This window comes from Globicephala melas, chromosome 14, assembly GCF_963455315.2.
Source record: "Globicephala melas chromosome 14, mGloMel1.2, whole genome shotgun sequence".
NCBI lineage: Eukaryota > Metazoa > Chordata > Mammalia > Artiodactyla > Delphinidae > Globicephala > Globicephala melas.
The window spans coordinates 79,644,473-79,660,490 of NC_083327.1; the positions used below are offsets into that span (position 1 = coordinate 79,644,473).

The window sequence follows — 16,018 nt, forward strand, 5'->3', positions numbered from 1 at the left end:
AGCTCTGAGGATTGGGGAGACTCGGTGCTCTCAGAACGACAGAAGTTAGAAGTAATAATGGAAAAACAAAAGCACATATGAGGGGGCCGATTTCATGTGGTGCCTTATGACAACCCAGAAGAAATGAAATTAGTATTGTAAATGAGTATTGTAAGTTAGTACTGTAGATTAGTATTGTAAATGAGTATTGTAAATGAGTATTGTAAATTAGATAAGGCACCACCTTTTAGTTTATAAAGCATGTTACATTCCTCAGAGCATTTTTATAAACGTTGTCACCTTTGATCTTTATAGTGTTGTCAGTAAAGGTGGTAAAGAGTGCAGCAAATCGACTCTCCATTTACGGATGGGAAGCAGTCTGCGAGCAGCTGTGCACCCCTGGCATGTCCCCGCCACTAACTAGCACAGCTGACTGGAGCTCCTCTTCCAATTCCTGCTCAGATGCTTTTCCCGTTTCACTTTTTCTGACCCTCCTTTTTAAAAGAAATTTTATTTGATGATAACTTTATTTACTTACTTATTTAGAGCCCAGCCTTCTCCCACAAAAGAGTTAAGGTGGCTTAAAAGTAATGACTAAGAAGGAAATTATGTTGATAGAAAATATTGGCTCAAGTAAGGCCCGTTTTCTTCTTAAACTTTGAAAATGGGGATAAGAGGAAAACTGTTAGGTTAAAATTAAATCCTCTCTGTGTGCCGAGAGCTCCCCAGCAGTTGTTAGGTCATTGCACAGCCCCCAGATATTAAGCATATATAAACCTTTTTCATGCCCCAAGGTTAGGATTGTATGAATGGAGAAAGGAGTAGTACGTGAGGGAGCTTTGTGGTTACAGACACCTGAGCTTCGCTCTTTTGGTGTTATACTTAGTGTCTTTATAAGTGTAAGCATAAAAAGCAGCAGTATATTACAGTACATTTATACAACGGTGGAAAATCACCCGCGATCTCCACCATTATTATAACTCTTAAGCATAGCATTATATTGAATTCTCTTACAAACACCTTTGTATGCTTTTGAAAATTGAACATAGCACAAGAATTTTTCATGTTTCTATATAGTCTTCATAACTATAGCTTTTTATTGCGACAAAATATATAACATACAATTTACTCTTTTAACCATTTTTAAAGTGTGCAGGTCAGTGGCCTGAAGGACATTCACCTTATTATGCAGCCATCTCCACCATCCACCTCTAGAACTTCTTGTCTTCCCAGACCGGAACTCCATACCCGTTAAACACTCGTTCCCCATTCCCCACTCCTGGCAGCCACCCTTTTTCTGTGTGTCTGTAGGAGTGTGACTACTCTAGTTACCACATTATATTCACTTACAGTGAAATCATACAGTGTTCGCCCTTTTGTGACTGGCTTATTTCATTTAGCATGATGTCTTCAAGTTTCATCCATGTCGTAGCGTGTGTCAGAAATTTCCTTCCCTTTTAAGACTGAACAATATCCCATTGTATGTACATGCCACGTTTTCTTTATCCATTCACCTGTTGATGGACACATGGGTAATTACACATTTTTGAGGACTGTATAATATCCCACCAAGTAAATAAATCATATAATGATATTCTTCAGTGTTTGCTGTTTGGGTTGCTTCCATCTGGGGGCTATTTTAAAGTAAAGATGTAGTAAATATCATCGTACTTTTTTTTTTTTAAATCCTTCTGGGTTGTTTCTTTGCAATGATTATACAAATACTTATGTTCTGTTTTGTTTGTCATTTACTGAGTTAGAATTTAGGCTAAACTTTTGGATGAAAATAATTTAGGTGTATGCTAAAAATAAAAAGCATTACTCTGCATTTTATTGACTATGCCTTAGTTTTAATGAGGAAGGGCCACCTAAAGAATTCTTATTACGTCAGTCAGTAGAATGCCTCCTCAGTGAGAGGGCATGGCGCAGTGGTTTACAGATGTCAGAGATGACTGATGTTTCAGTAGTTGAAGAACTGATTTCAGGACAATATTCAAGAAGAGTCTATGGGCTGACGAAAAGATGATCAGATCTTTGAGAATTAGTCCAGTGGTGAAACTATAATTTTTACAAGACGGAGTGGTCATGTTGGGGGAGAATTGGTATCTTTGTTCCTGTTTTTGTTGTTATCAATCTTTGGCATGTCTGTGAATACAGAGCTGGAGTGAAAGATGTGATCCTTGACCTCAGAGATCTTACACCCAGGTTGTCATACCACCATGTCAAACAGTTAGAAAACCAAAGCAGCGAAGTGGTAAGAGAAGCCGGCATTGGGTTCCTACAGAGGAAGCAAAAGCAGGCTTCCCTTGCTTTTAAGATAGTTGTTAGACTGAGAGGAGGGTAGGCCCTAAGAGAGTTCCAGAAGAGGGTCTTCAGTTTGATATCCTGCCCTCCCTCCTGCACCAGCTGCTGCTACATTAGGCCTCTGCGTACAGTTTGTGGCCGTCTGACAGTAAGTCCTCCGATCACTGGGGAGCTTCACTTCTTTGCAAGGCTGATCTTCACCCTTTCCCAGGCAGCTCATTGCTGTGGCATCCACCGTGACCTGGAGTGTCGTTCCCCTGCCCATGGGTGCAATAAGAAGGCCTGTGCGGTCTCACCGACCCAGTGCAGACAGCCATTCTTTGGCCAGACGTTGCCTACAGCGCTTCAGTGGTGTGCTTGCCTTTCCTGGCTGAATTAAGGCTCTTTGTTACTTTTCTGTCAGTCTAAACCTATCTGCTCCATGTCTTTTAGAAATTCCTCAAGGGCCTGTCAGTAGTGCCTATCTGTTTTGTGCAAAAAATTCTTGTGGCACTTTTATATTTGTTTGATCATTTTAAAGGAATTTGAGAGAGGGACTAGGTAAACACATAGGCTCATTCATCACTTTGAATTTATTCTTGTGCGTTTTGTTTTCCCATTTTACTGAACTCTCTTAATAGTACTAATTTCATTCAATTCTGTGTGTTTTGCAGATGGAAAATTATTTATAAATAAGGATTTTTTGCTCTTTCCATTTTTATATGACTTTTTTTTTCCCTGTCATAATATACTTCTTGGAATTTTTGCAGTGGTGTTGAACAATACTGTTGGTGAACATCTTTGGCTTAATCCTCACGTTAGCCAAACTTTAGCACTGTTGGTGTTTTTTTTGGTTTTTTTTTTTTTTTTTTTTTGCGGTACGTGGGCCTCTCACTGTTGTGGCCTCTCCCGTTGCGGAGCACAGGCTCCGGACGCGCAGGCTCAGCGGCCACGGCTCATGGGCACAGCCGCTCCGCGGCATGTGGGATCTTCCCCGACCGGGGCACGAACCCGTGTCCCCTGCATCGGCAGGTGGACTCTCAGCCACTGCGCCACCAGGGAAGCCCAGCACTGTTGGTTTTAATCACTGTCTTGTGTATTGCCCAGTCGCTTTCTGGAAACTGGGACTAGTACTGGAGTGTACATGTCACCTACAGCCTCACTAGTGTTGAGTGCCCAGAGTATTGCCAAAGCTCTTCTTAATCTGTAGTTCTGTCATTTTAACATTAAATTTGAGTTTGGTCATTGGTTATTTCCTGTAGACATTCTGGAGTCCATGAGAACAGTCAGAGTTGGGCTTTATTCATACATCATTTTGTTCTCATCAAATACTTATACACAGCTTTCCCTTCCTATTCCAGAGCAGCTTGGGTGTGGAGTGGAAATTACTGGCAACACAGTTTGGTGGAGAAAGTATGGGCCTTGGAGTCAGGTGTCAAATCATAGCTCTGTGACTAATAGCCCGATGATTTTTGATAAGCTTAACTTAAACTCTGAGTCTTGGTTTAATCATTTGTGAAGTAGGGATTTTACTGTCTTACAGAGTGGCTTTGAATGTAGAGGAAGCTGCAAGGAGGGCTCTTAGTAATGCAGAAGTCATTCTTGCTCCTTGCCTCTTCTCTCCCCAGTGGGTTATTAACATACTAAGGCCATTCAGCAAGAATTGGCCACGATTTTGGTAGACTTTACTTTTAATCAGAGATAAGTTTTACTTCTCCACCACTCCGATTCTTTGTCCCTAATTTTCCAATTGAAATCAGGGTGAATGATGGTTGTTTTTACATATCTTTTTAATAACTTATTTTATTCCAGTTTTTTAATTGCTTAGTGGGTATAATATAAATAACATTACAACAGCAATGTCTAGCATTTTTTTGAGCAACTATAACTATGTGACAGGCAGGTAATTAAAGTACTTTGTATTTATTTATTTATTTATTTATTTTGTATATATTTATTTAATCGTCCCAGCAGTCCTTCTTCATAGGAAACTGAGGCTGAGACAGGTCACCGAGGTTGGGAGTGTGACCCAGGCTGCACATCCTGGCAGTCTGACTCTGGAGTTGTACTTCTGCTGCCTCTGGACTGCCATCGTGGTATTGAAGGGTTTGTTCCCTTTATTCTGTATTCCTGAAGCCCATTCTAGTGTGAGTGTGTATACATATGTATGTAGAAAAAAAAATCTTAGTTTTTGAAAAGGCTAGTTATTATGAAGTTAGATAGCAAATGTCAAATACAGAGCATTCATATCTATTGAATATGTTAATTCTAATCGGTAGCGTTAAGGCTTTTTCCTTACCTAGGCAGTATAATTTGATTTATCCCCCCTTGAAATTGCCACTCAGATCTGAATCCCTCTACTATGTCTCTAGAACCCTGGTTTCGTTTTGTCCTAGATTATCATAAAGTCCTCGTTATTGGGATATTCTTAAAATTTTTTATTATAAAATATATCTAACATAGAATTTACCATCTTAATCATTTTTAAGTTACAGTTCAGTGGTGTTAAATACGTTTATAATGTTGTGCAACTGTCACCACCATCCATCTTTATAACTGTTTTCATTTTGTGAAACTGAAACTCTTTACCCGTTAAACATCCTCCCCCAAGCCCCTGTCAACCACCATTCTACCTTCTCTCTCTTTGACTAACCTAAATAGTTCATATAAGGAATCAGACAGTACTTGTCTTTTTGGGACTGGCTAATGTCACTTAGCACAGTGTCCTCAAGGCTCATCCAAGTTACAGCATGTGTCAGAATTTCCTTCCTTTTTTAAGACTAACATCCCATCATATGTATATACCACATTTTGCTTATCCATTTATCTGTTGATGGATACTTGGTTTGCTTCCATGTCATTATCTGGACAGTCTTGTCAGTATAGTTCTTGTCAGTATATTCTCCTTGCTTTGGCCCGTGGTTAAAATCTCTTTTTTTTTTTTGCTTTGCTATTGCACCATCTTCTTAAGATCTACACTGGCTTTATGTTTCCAGGATCTGTCGTTCAGTCACGATGCTCTCAGCTCTGCCCCAGTGCACTTGCTGGCCCTTGGTTATAGCTTATATCTTGTAATGTTGAAGTTTACGTGTTTCGCCCATCTTCTCCGACCATGTGGGGAGCTCCTCAGGGCAGGGACTGGATTTCACTAAACTTCGCAGTGCTGGCTCCCCCTGAGTGTCTGGGCCTGGGTGATGGGTACCCAGTGACCACACCTCGCTTCTTGTTTCTTGTTTGGGTGTTCCTCGGCTGCTTTCCTCATTTCATATCTCACTTTGGACTCTTGCAGCTAAAATTAACACACATGAGCCATTGATTTGATGCTTGCCCTTTTTAAAGCCTTCCTAAGCTTTCAAAATTGCTTCTTGAAATTCTGGATCCTTCACTGATGAAATGTCTCCTGAATTAGAGGTAATTTTTACCCCAGCCTCCATTGTGCCTAAATGTGGCATCTTTCGAGGCTGCCTTCACTTTTGTCTCAGCTTATACGCCAGCTTATTGTCAACATAGGCTGTAATAGGTTTATTTAATGTAAGCGGTTTTGTAGTAGTCTCTGCTCTGCCCTATTTTATTTTGTTTTCAGTTGTTGCTTATCATGTGGTAATCACGAAAGCATTCGAATCCTTCTCAGGTGGGTAGCTGTTTTGGTCCAGCTCCTCAGGGTTGTGTCATGAGGCATTGATGAGGAGGATAGGCAGAGAAATATCTAACCCACATATGCTTTGTCTCTTAGCGGAGAGAGATTTTTTTTTTTATTGTATTGCCCTTTAGAAATTTTGAAAGGGAGCTTTGATTCAGGTATAACTATCCTCCCCAAGTAAAACAAAAAGTACTGAAAAGTTGGATTCTAAAGTTAGAAAGCACTGAGAATGAATCTGTGCCAGGGAGAGCTTATTGGAAGGCTACATTTGGGAATCTGTAGGGTTGCGTTTAAGGCGAGGTAAAGGGTGTGTGTAAAGAGTTGGCAGGGGAGGGGGGAGCTCCTTGAAAGGATTTATTAGGGCACCTGAGCAGTGGAGACCTTAAAAGTATTTGCAGAAATAATGTTAGAATCTTTAATTTTTAAATTAGAAATTTAGGAGTGGAATTTAGGAGTAAAGGGGTTGAATACCAAGAGATTAGCTCAATAACTGCTATCTCTGAGTCAGATGTGGATGCTGCCCTTGGTGAGGTTACAGTCAGGGGGGAGCAAAGCTTTCCCCACTAGATTTTTAAAAAAAATAAATTTATTTATTTTTGGCTGTGTTGGGTCTTCATTGCTGCACACGGGCTTTCTCTAGTTGCGGCGAGCGGGGGCTACTGTTCGTTGCAGTGTGCGGGCTTCTCATTGCGGTGGTTTCTCTTGTTGCCGAGCATGGGCTCTAGGCGCACGGGCTTCAGTAGGTGTGGCACGCAGGCTCAGTAGTTGTGGCGCACGGGCTTAGTTGCTCCACGGCATGGGGGATCTTCCCGGAGCAGGACCCGAACCCGTGTCCCCTGCATTGGCAGGCAGATTCTTTACCACTGCGCCACCAGGGGAGTCCCTCCCTACTAGATTTTAATTACAGTAAGATGCTGAGTTTCATGTGATAGGATGGCAGGTGTATTTCAGGCACCCAGAATAAGAATGTTTGAGTTGGGAGTCACCAGCGGTCACCATTATATTCTTCTTTTCATTATTTTCCCTCTTTGTCTCCAGAAATGACTAATCTGATTAATAGCTAAGAACTTTTGCTCAGTCTAAGATAATGGTATTAATAGTTCTTACTCATTAGGTACTTAACAATGAGCCCTGTGGAACCCAAACATTCCAGGTCAGGCCAGGGTGGAGGAACCAGCAATGGAGACAGAGAAAGAACAGTCAGGAAGGAAGAGGAAAGCCAACAGGGAGTTCCTGCCAAGATCTTACAGATGAGGAGGCTGAGACTTTGAGTGGTTAAATGACACAGCTGTCTGTGGTCACGCCCTGAGGAGTAAGTGATGGAGTCCCCCTTCTTAAGCACTGCTGCTTCCCAGGTGTACAGGTGTTTCCATACCCAGTTATAATTTCACCCAGAAACAAAGAAATGTGACAGTTTAGTTTGTATAACTTTATCTTAGGTAGATGCCTAGCTCTCAGTACGTGTTTTACATTTGTGGACTGAAAAAAAATGCACAACCTAAAAGTTGAGAATTTTGATTTATTTGGCAGAGAAAACTGAGGACTTAAGCCCGGAAGACAGCCTCTCAAATAGCTCTGAGGAACTGCTCCAAAGGGTAAGAGAGGAATCAGGGTGTATAGGGGTTTTTGCAACAAAAAGCAGATAGTTCGAACATCAAAGGATTACTGTTAATTAAAGAAAACCAGATACCTCAAGTTAATGAATTTAGCACTTGAAGATTCAAGAGTCTGGGCTCATTGACATTATTCCTTTGGTATGCGCCTTAACCGTCTACGGCCAGTATCCTGCTTTTCTCCATCTGGAATCCCGTGCTTTTTTCCATTTCGGGGTGGCTGCAGTGGCTGCAGTGGCCACTGGCTTGATGCCGGCAGCATCCTTTGTTTACTGATGTGGCAGGCGGTGTTTTTCGTCCACACACTTTATCTTAGCCAAAAGGCTGGGAAGTGATCAGTACATGTTTTAAATATTGAAAGCTAGCGAATGGACTTTGATTAGTGGGTTTTAGTGCTTAGGGTACTCATGACCTGTGATTGGGAATCTGGTCCAACCTTGCCATTTTACCTAAGGAGAGAACGGACACCCTTGTTGTTTAGGGACTTACCCAAGACCTCACTGGAGTGGACTTCAGTCTTTTGACTCCAGGGTCAAGTTTTTTTCACTGTACCTGGCCTTTGGAACGCATTTTCTTTTACAGGTAGTGTTGTAAGTGGAAGTTAGGTAGAGTTGAAGTGAACACATAAGATGCTAAAAATGCCGTCGTCAGAATCACTGGTGTCACCTCCACAGGACCAGATCCAGTGTCTTCATCCACCCTGACGCCCCAGCTGACCTTTTTGCTACGTTGTGAAGACTCCACTCTTCATTGGCTTTCCTCCTCCTCTTGACTCTTCTTTCTCGGTCTGCCCTGCTGGCTTCTCCGCCTTGGTCTGTCCTGGAGTGTTGGGGTTCCATAAGGTTTACCACTAGACCCTCTTTCCTCCTTCGTCTTCATCCTCTCCCTCACTGACTCACCAGGTTTTGTACTTAACTCATCTTGATGTGGATGATTCTTAACTTAATACTTCTAGTCCAATCTTCTCCTCTGAGGTTCAGATTCATGTGTCCGGCTACTTACTTGACCTTGACATTTGGATGTTTCACAGACACTGCAAACTTAACATGCCAAATGGAAGCTCTTCCGTAGGCCCTCTGGACCTGTTCATAGCACCCCTCTCCCCCACCCTGCTCTTTAGTTATTGCCACCACCAACTGGGAATCATCCATGATGATAATAGTAAGAGCTGACGTTTATTGAGAATTTATTATGTGCCAGGGACTTCCTTACAGGCATTGCATGAATTAACTCAATCTGTTTTGTTCTAACAGCAGTACCACGAGGTAGGTGATGGTAGTAGTAGTCGTAAGGAGAATAGATGATTTAGCTCCTAGCGCATACTAGGCACTGTTGTAAGCGTGTTGTAAATACTGACTCGTGGAATTCTCAAATCACTGAGGTAGATACTCTTACTATCCTTCGTTGACAGATAATGTCGGAAACTGAAACACAGAGAGATTCCGTTCTTCCTACCACACTCCAGGTCCCCCAGCTAGTACGTGTGGAGCTGGAAGTACAGTCCGGCAGAGACTGAGCATGCGCACTGGCGCTGGTGCTGTTTCTTACTGTGATTGTCCCCATTTCACAGACGGGAGGCAGTTCCTCCGTTTCCTCTCCCACATCTGGTGTGTCAGAATTTCTGTCGATCCTGCCCCCACACCTGTCTCCAGTTGTCTGCTCCACTTCGTCTGTCTGGTGAGTGTTGTAGTTTAGCTACTGTGGGCTCGCCCTGGACGGCGGCCACAGCCCCTGCCTGTGCTTTCTGCTTTCTCTCTGTCCCCTGCAGGGCTCCTCCACACAGCAGCCGCTCCGGCCTGAGCCTGAAAACCAGGACGTTTCCGCCCGCTGCGGAAAGCTCGGCAGGGGCTCCCACTGTGCTCAGAAGTAGACGTGCTCTCCTTTCTGTGGCCCTCAGGGCCCCCTAGACCTTGTTTATGCTTTTGGTCTCCACTCCCCCCGCCCCAGTCTTTTTCGTGTCCTCATGTCTGTCCTTGCTGCCTCTGGGGCCTGGCACGGCATCCCCTTGGCAGGGAAGCTCCCACCCGCCGCCAGCCTTGTCCGGCCTCCGCTGCAGTCTCTCCCCAGGCCCGTCCTCCCCGCTGCTCCGGAGCTCTCCTGGGCTCGGCACGTATCACCCGTGGCCCTAACTTCCTTATCTCTGCCCTTTTGCTGCTGTTTCTCCATAAGGATGTAAGCTCCCTAAGGGCCTAGAGTGCAACAAGTGTTTGTTGAAAGAAAGAAATGCAGATTGAACTTTGGCTGCCTTAGAAAGCTGGCTTTTTCCAGGTGCAGGTGTGTCCTGAGCCCAGCAGAGCTGCCTCTCCCGGAGCCCTGTGCTGCTGTCTCGGGGGGCGCAGGCGCCAGGGTCCCGACGTCCCACCAGCTTCCTCACGCACCACAGGGTCTGAACCTTGTGGCACCACTGCTGCCGAAGCCTCAGGCACTTTGTGGCCGGGGGAGGGGAGCCAGGCGGGGGCTCTCACCAGGTGAGCTGGGCCTGCCTGCGACAGACCCCCGTCCCCTCCCTGCAGCTCGGGTTCTCCCACAGCCATGACCTCTCTTCGCTCTGTCTGGGTGGCTGCTCTGTCCCTTGGCAGCTCCAGGTCACTGTCCCTGGGGATTCTTCTAGAACGACCTTAAATGTGCAGGTCACTTTAGCGGCAAGTTCTTTGACTTTCTTTAGTAACTCATTCTCCCAGGATGGGGTCCAAGGAAATGTGCCTTTTGAGAATTCCTGTAGTTAAGCAAAAAGATGAAATTTGGGCTAATATTAGTAAACAGGCAGTAACTGTTAGCAAATTAATTACAGTCTTGCTTGTAGTTCTGTTGTGGAGGACAGGAAGCGATCAGCTTGTCGAAGACCCTGTAACTTCCTAAGAACTGACATCCTGTGAGAGTACGGGATGCGGTGGGCCCCGGCGGGAGGTGTAGGAGTGTGCTGGCGTACGGACTCCTAGACTGGGGCACTCACCTCTTCCTGAGCAGCAGTAGTGGCTGCAATGACCTGGGGAGACCCTTCCTCTGAAGGAACAAAAACATGTTCTTAGTTGACAGTGGAAGAGTAAACACGACCCTGATTAATGACTGCTTCAGCTGTTCTCTGGTCCTGAGCTCACAATTTACACAGGTAACAGCCTTCGGGTCCCCTTCCCACAGCACTCTTTTGATTTTAATTTGGAATAACTGGGAAGTGATGGGTGTAAATCAGCACTTTCTCTGCACATGCCCCAAGGTGTTTCTGTTGTGCAGATAGGGCCTAAGCTATTAGAATCTGCAGCTGTTCTTTTGCCTGGCTCCTCTTGGTCCCGAATGCCACCTGTAACCGCCCCGCAGCCAGGGAGGGTCAGGGAAAGGAGATGGCTTCGTGGATGGTAAAGCGTGCGGGGGCAGGTGCTGGTGTGTTAGCCCCAGTCCATTGTGGGGTGCGGGACTTATGGACTCGCCTGCGTAGCAGTGATAATGCTTGACTTTACTTCGTCAGGATCATTTATTCAGAGTTCCGAACAATCCACTCACAAAGACTGTAACCTCATAGAGTGTGGACTAACGGGGAAGTTTGCAGCAGGGCCACCAGAAGAGGGGACTGGCCTGGGCCACACAGGCAGCAGCAGCTCCTCCTTCCGGTCCTCTGCTGCCGCCGTCCTGGTCTGGGGGAGCTCAGGGTGGGCTGCGTAGGGTCTTGTTTCTCCTGTCACACTAGGCTCGGTGGCTCTGACCTCTTGGTGGCCTGGAGGGTAACTTCTGGCTTTCGTGTGGAAGCAGTTGCTGTGCACGTTGAGCATTAGATCTTATACAGGACACCTCGGGATGAGTCTCAGCTGTGGAGCGTTCGCGTCAGTGATGCACATATCCTGAAACCACTCACTCCTTCCTACAGAAGTCCCCGGTGTGTGGGCACCAGAAACATCCCTCGTTTTCTTTTTCTGACAGCAGTCATCTTTGTGGGCTCTGTGGGGCATCTCAAGCTTGGCTTGAGGCAGCTCTGCTTTCTTCACTCAGAGATCATCCTTTCAGCCCCTGTCTCCTCTAATTCCTGTTAAGTCCCTCCACTTCCTTTATACTGGGGCCTTCTCAGCAAGAGGCAGAGGCAGCTGTGGGCTCCCTCCCTCTCCTGCTAAATTCATCATCACAGTTGTGGAGTGACAACTTCAAGGGATCTTAAATCTGCCGATTGTCAGTCAAGTGGACTGCACTGTATTTGTTTTAGATAAAGTTCTGGGGGAAGGGTAGAGTCTGTTTTCACAGCTCCTTTCAGACTCTTCAAGGTGTCCAGTCTTGGTGGATGGTATAGTGAATTTTATTGACAACAACTTCATAAAGAAAGAGCCAAGTCCAGCCCCTGATCTCTCCCTTCAGTTGTTTTGATATAGTACATTTTGGAGTGTTTGGAGGGGGCAATGTAGAGTAGGGTACTGGGTTTTTTTTTGGCCCCTTGTTTTGAATGTAAAATGATCCAGCATTTCCAAAATATGTTTTTATTATTAGAACCAAAAGACGGTGTTTATGCTCATGTTGATTGAATTGATTGAAATGCTTAATTTTATTGACATGCTTAACTCTTTTATTGACATGCTTAACTCTCTCCTAGGATGTTACTTTGATAATACTTTTTGGCTGAGAAAATTTTTACATCATGGATTTAGAAGAACTGTTGCTCTGATAGGAGTGAAAATTTCTTTTGATCATTCTACCTATTTTCTTTTTTAATAGATGCCAGTAAGTATTTATTTGATCCTCATTTTTCCCCCCTTTAAACTTCTAATTGAACAAATACTTTTGGAGGGTCTGCTGGCACTATGTTAGGTGATACAGACCCAAGTCACAGTCTCTGTATTAGGGAGTCGTTAGGTGAGGTTTAGCCTTCCTTTACACAGACTCTGGGAGGGGGTGTGGTCAAGAAGACTGGGCATAGTTTTAAATAATGTAGAACAATTAATCATTGTTCAGAGTTTAAGTCTTGTGTTTGTTTTCTACCATCTAGTTGAAACTTTAAAAAGATACTGTTAAATTTACACATAAACTGCATTAGTATATATCCATGCTTTAGCTCAGGTATGATAGAAGATGTTCTTTTCCTTACTCTGTTACAATCTAATCTTTTTAAAGTTTATTTTTCTATTGTCTTCTTTTTAAAAATATTTAATTAATTTATTTTATTTTTGGCTGCGTCAGGTCTTAGCTACGGCACACGGGATCTTCGTTGCGGCATGCAGAATCTTTCGTTGTGGCTTGTGGGCTCTTCGTTGCAGCGCGCAGGCTTCTCTCTAGTTGTGGCGTGCAGGTTTTCTCTCTCTAGTTGTGGCACGCGGGCTCCAGAGCGCGTGGGCTCTGTAGTTGTGGCACGCGGGCTTAGTTACCCCGCGGCACATGGGATCTTAGTTCCCCAACCAGGGATCGAACCTGCGTCCCCTGCATTGGAAGGCAGGTTCTTTACCACTGGACCACCAGGGAAGTCCCTGCTATAATCTAATCTTAATGTCGTGGGAAGATAATAATACAGAGTTTGGTAGTAATATGTTTAGAAGATGCTTCCTAGCCTAAGTATATGATATTCTATATGCATCAGTGAGGAAAGCCTTCATTTAATATATGGCTCAAACTATGGAAAAATAAGTTTCAAATGACTTCATCAGTATTTAACTTCAGATAATTATGTTAAAAAAGGGAAGAAACGAAGAATCTCCCTCTCCCAGCCCAGTCATTTGACGCGAGCGTAACTGGGACAGTGTCCCTGGCCTGTCTCCTTCCCCTGCCCCTGGGATGGTATGGGCTACCCTGTGTTCTTGCTGAGACATACAGCAAGCAGACCTCTTCGTTCTCTTCCAAAAAGTTCTCAGACGCAGCAGACAACTGTGAACACTGGATACTTGCTTGGCTTGGAATTAGCATGTGAACCTCTCTACCTAGAAAGTCATTCTCCAGAACATAGGGCTGTTGCTTCAGAACGGTGTTTGAAATTAGGAGATGCCTCTGTATGAGCAGGCTGAACGTTGAGGCATTAACCGTGTGGACAGCCAGGAGATGCATCACAGTAGATGAAAGGGTTTGGCTTTCTCAGTAACTGGGGAGTCAAAATGGATAATTCAGTACGTGAGAAAATGGCATATTTTAAAAATATATTCTCTCTTCATTTCCTTTTATAGATCATCTTCAATGTTTGTTGTTGAGAGGTAGACCTTGGTGTGAATTTTAATTAGAACTGTGGTACAACATTAATCTTGTGGTAGCAAGCCCAATGTGTTATGAATGCATGTAAAAAAAGGAATGGTTATACATTATAAAATGGATAATTGAAGCCATGCCAAGTGCACGGTACTATGCTTTTATGCCATTGTATCTTTTTTTTTTTTGGTATTGCTTTTTTATTTTTAATACTTTCTACTGGTCATTTATCACCTTATCCTCCCTGGTTATTTAACATTTGTTCATTTTCCTTCACCAGGAACCCATTTTCTTGGCTTCTTGGAGTAAGTGGCTGCCTGAACGTAGATTTTATTTTTACAGTGAAGATTAGTTTCTTACAGAAATTCTTCAGTGAGATTAAAAACTGCTTCACACCAAAGGAGAAAACCATGGTCAGGAAGAGTCCCTGCACGATTTGATCTCCCCCTCAAATGGCTGCCTCGGTGCCTCTGTAGCCAGGAAAGCTCCTGGCACAGTGCCTGCTGGCTGCGGGCACAGAGCTGAGAGCCCAGCTGCCCAGTGGCCCTAGTCGGGTGATTTTGTATTTGAGTCCCCGAGCCATTATCAGGTTTGCAGGAGACAGTCTTACATTCTAATGCTGTTTGAAAGGTGCATTCTTATCGTGCAGTACACATTTTAACCATTTAAATTGGGAGAGGGAAACACTGTCATTTGTCATCTAAGTTAGAAAGTCAGGGATGTGTTTTATTGATAGTTTCTTCACTGCTTAGCACAGAGGCTGGGGTGTAAGGTGCTCAAGTTGTTGACTGAAAAGAAATGCTCAGCCTAGAAGTTGAGAGTTATGGATTATTCGGCTGATTTTCTGAGGGCTTAAGCCAGAAGACAGCCTCTCAGATTGCTCTGAGGAACTGCTCCCAAGGGTATGGGAGGAGCCAGAATATATAGGGGTTTGTGCAACAAAAACCGAGTAGTGGGGGCTTCCCTGGTGGTGCAGTGGTTGAGGGTCCGCCTGCCGATGCAGGGGACGCAGGTTCGTGCCCCGGTCTGGGAAGATCCCACATGCCATGGAGCGGCTGGGCCCGTGAGCCATGGCTGCTGAGCCTGCGCGTCCGGAGCCTGTGCTCCGCAACGGAAGAGGCCACAACAGTGAGAGGCCCGCGTACCACAAAACAAAAAAACAAAAAACGAGTAGTGGGAACATCAAAATACTAGTGTTAATTAAAGAAAACCAGACATCTCAAATTAATAAATTTAGCACTTTTCTATGTATGGAAAGGTGCAAGAGTCTGGGCTCATTGAAATCATTCCTTTGATATGCACCTTAGCTATCTGGGGCCAGTATCCATCCTGAGTTCCCTCAGGACTCACTGTGGGAAGGCGGGGAAAAGGGGGAGCCTGTAGTGGCTGATGGCTTGATGGCTGCAACATCCTTTGTTTGCTGATATGACAGGTGGCATTCTCAGTCCGCAGGTGTTTGTTCAGTGAACTAATAGAGGGACAGATGTATGGATAAATAAATTTAGTTGATTTTTATTCTTAAAATATTTTATTTAGGAAGAAATAGCAGATACGTTATATCTGAGAAAAAAGAGCCACTTTGCATCCTTCGTGCCCCCAAGTTTTTGGGCGAGTGGCTGGGAGGGGTATGGATGATCACACAGGGCCTGGCAGAGCTGGCTGCCTCAGCTTGGGAATGTTCTGGGAAGGATATTCAAAAAGGCAGGAGAAAGAAACGGAATTTCGTCATTAGTTTCCATGCATTTTACTGGTATCTGAGAGAGTTAATTGAGACTTTGGGCTCCCTGGGCTGAAGTCCTTGCTTTAATATCCTTATTTACAGAACCAGCCTAAATAGTGGGGTCTTTTTTTCCCATCCTGGCGTTTAATCCTTCCATCAGCTCAAAGGGATGAGGCACTGAAGTGGCAGCACTTCACAGGTGACAGAGGGAAACGGGGAGATGGAGTGTGAGCCTTAGGGCCCTTATCTTAATTTGTAACTAGTCTGATTAAGAGTCATGCATTTGTTTATGGTTTCCTTTGCTGTGCAATAGCTTTTAAGTTTCATTAGGTCCCATTTGTTTATTTTTGTTTTTATTTCCATTTCTCTAGGAGGTGGGTCAAAAAGGATCTTGCTGTGGTTTGTGTCATAGAGTGTTCTGCCTATGTTTTCCTCTAAGAGTTTTATAGTGTCTGGCCTTACATTTAGGTCTTTAATCCATTTTGAGTTTATTTTTGTGTATGGTGTTAGGGAGTGTTCTAATTTCATTCTTTTACATGTAGCTGTCCAGTTTTCCCAGCACCACTTATTGAAAAGGCTGTCTTTTCTCCATTGTATATTCTTGCCTCCTTTATCAAAGATAAGGTGACCATATGTGCA

At 44.2% G+C, this 16,018-nt stretch overlaps 1 protein-coding gene across 2 annotated transcripts in view; it reads left to right on the forward strand.

The window, feature by feature from the left end:
- TULP4 (TUB like protein 4) overlaps positions 1-16,018 on the forward strand; it is a 224,608-nt gene that overhangs the window by 17,140 nt on the left and 191,450 nt on the right. The gene's annotated exons all lie outside the window — the stretch shown is intronic.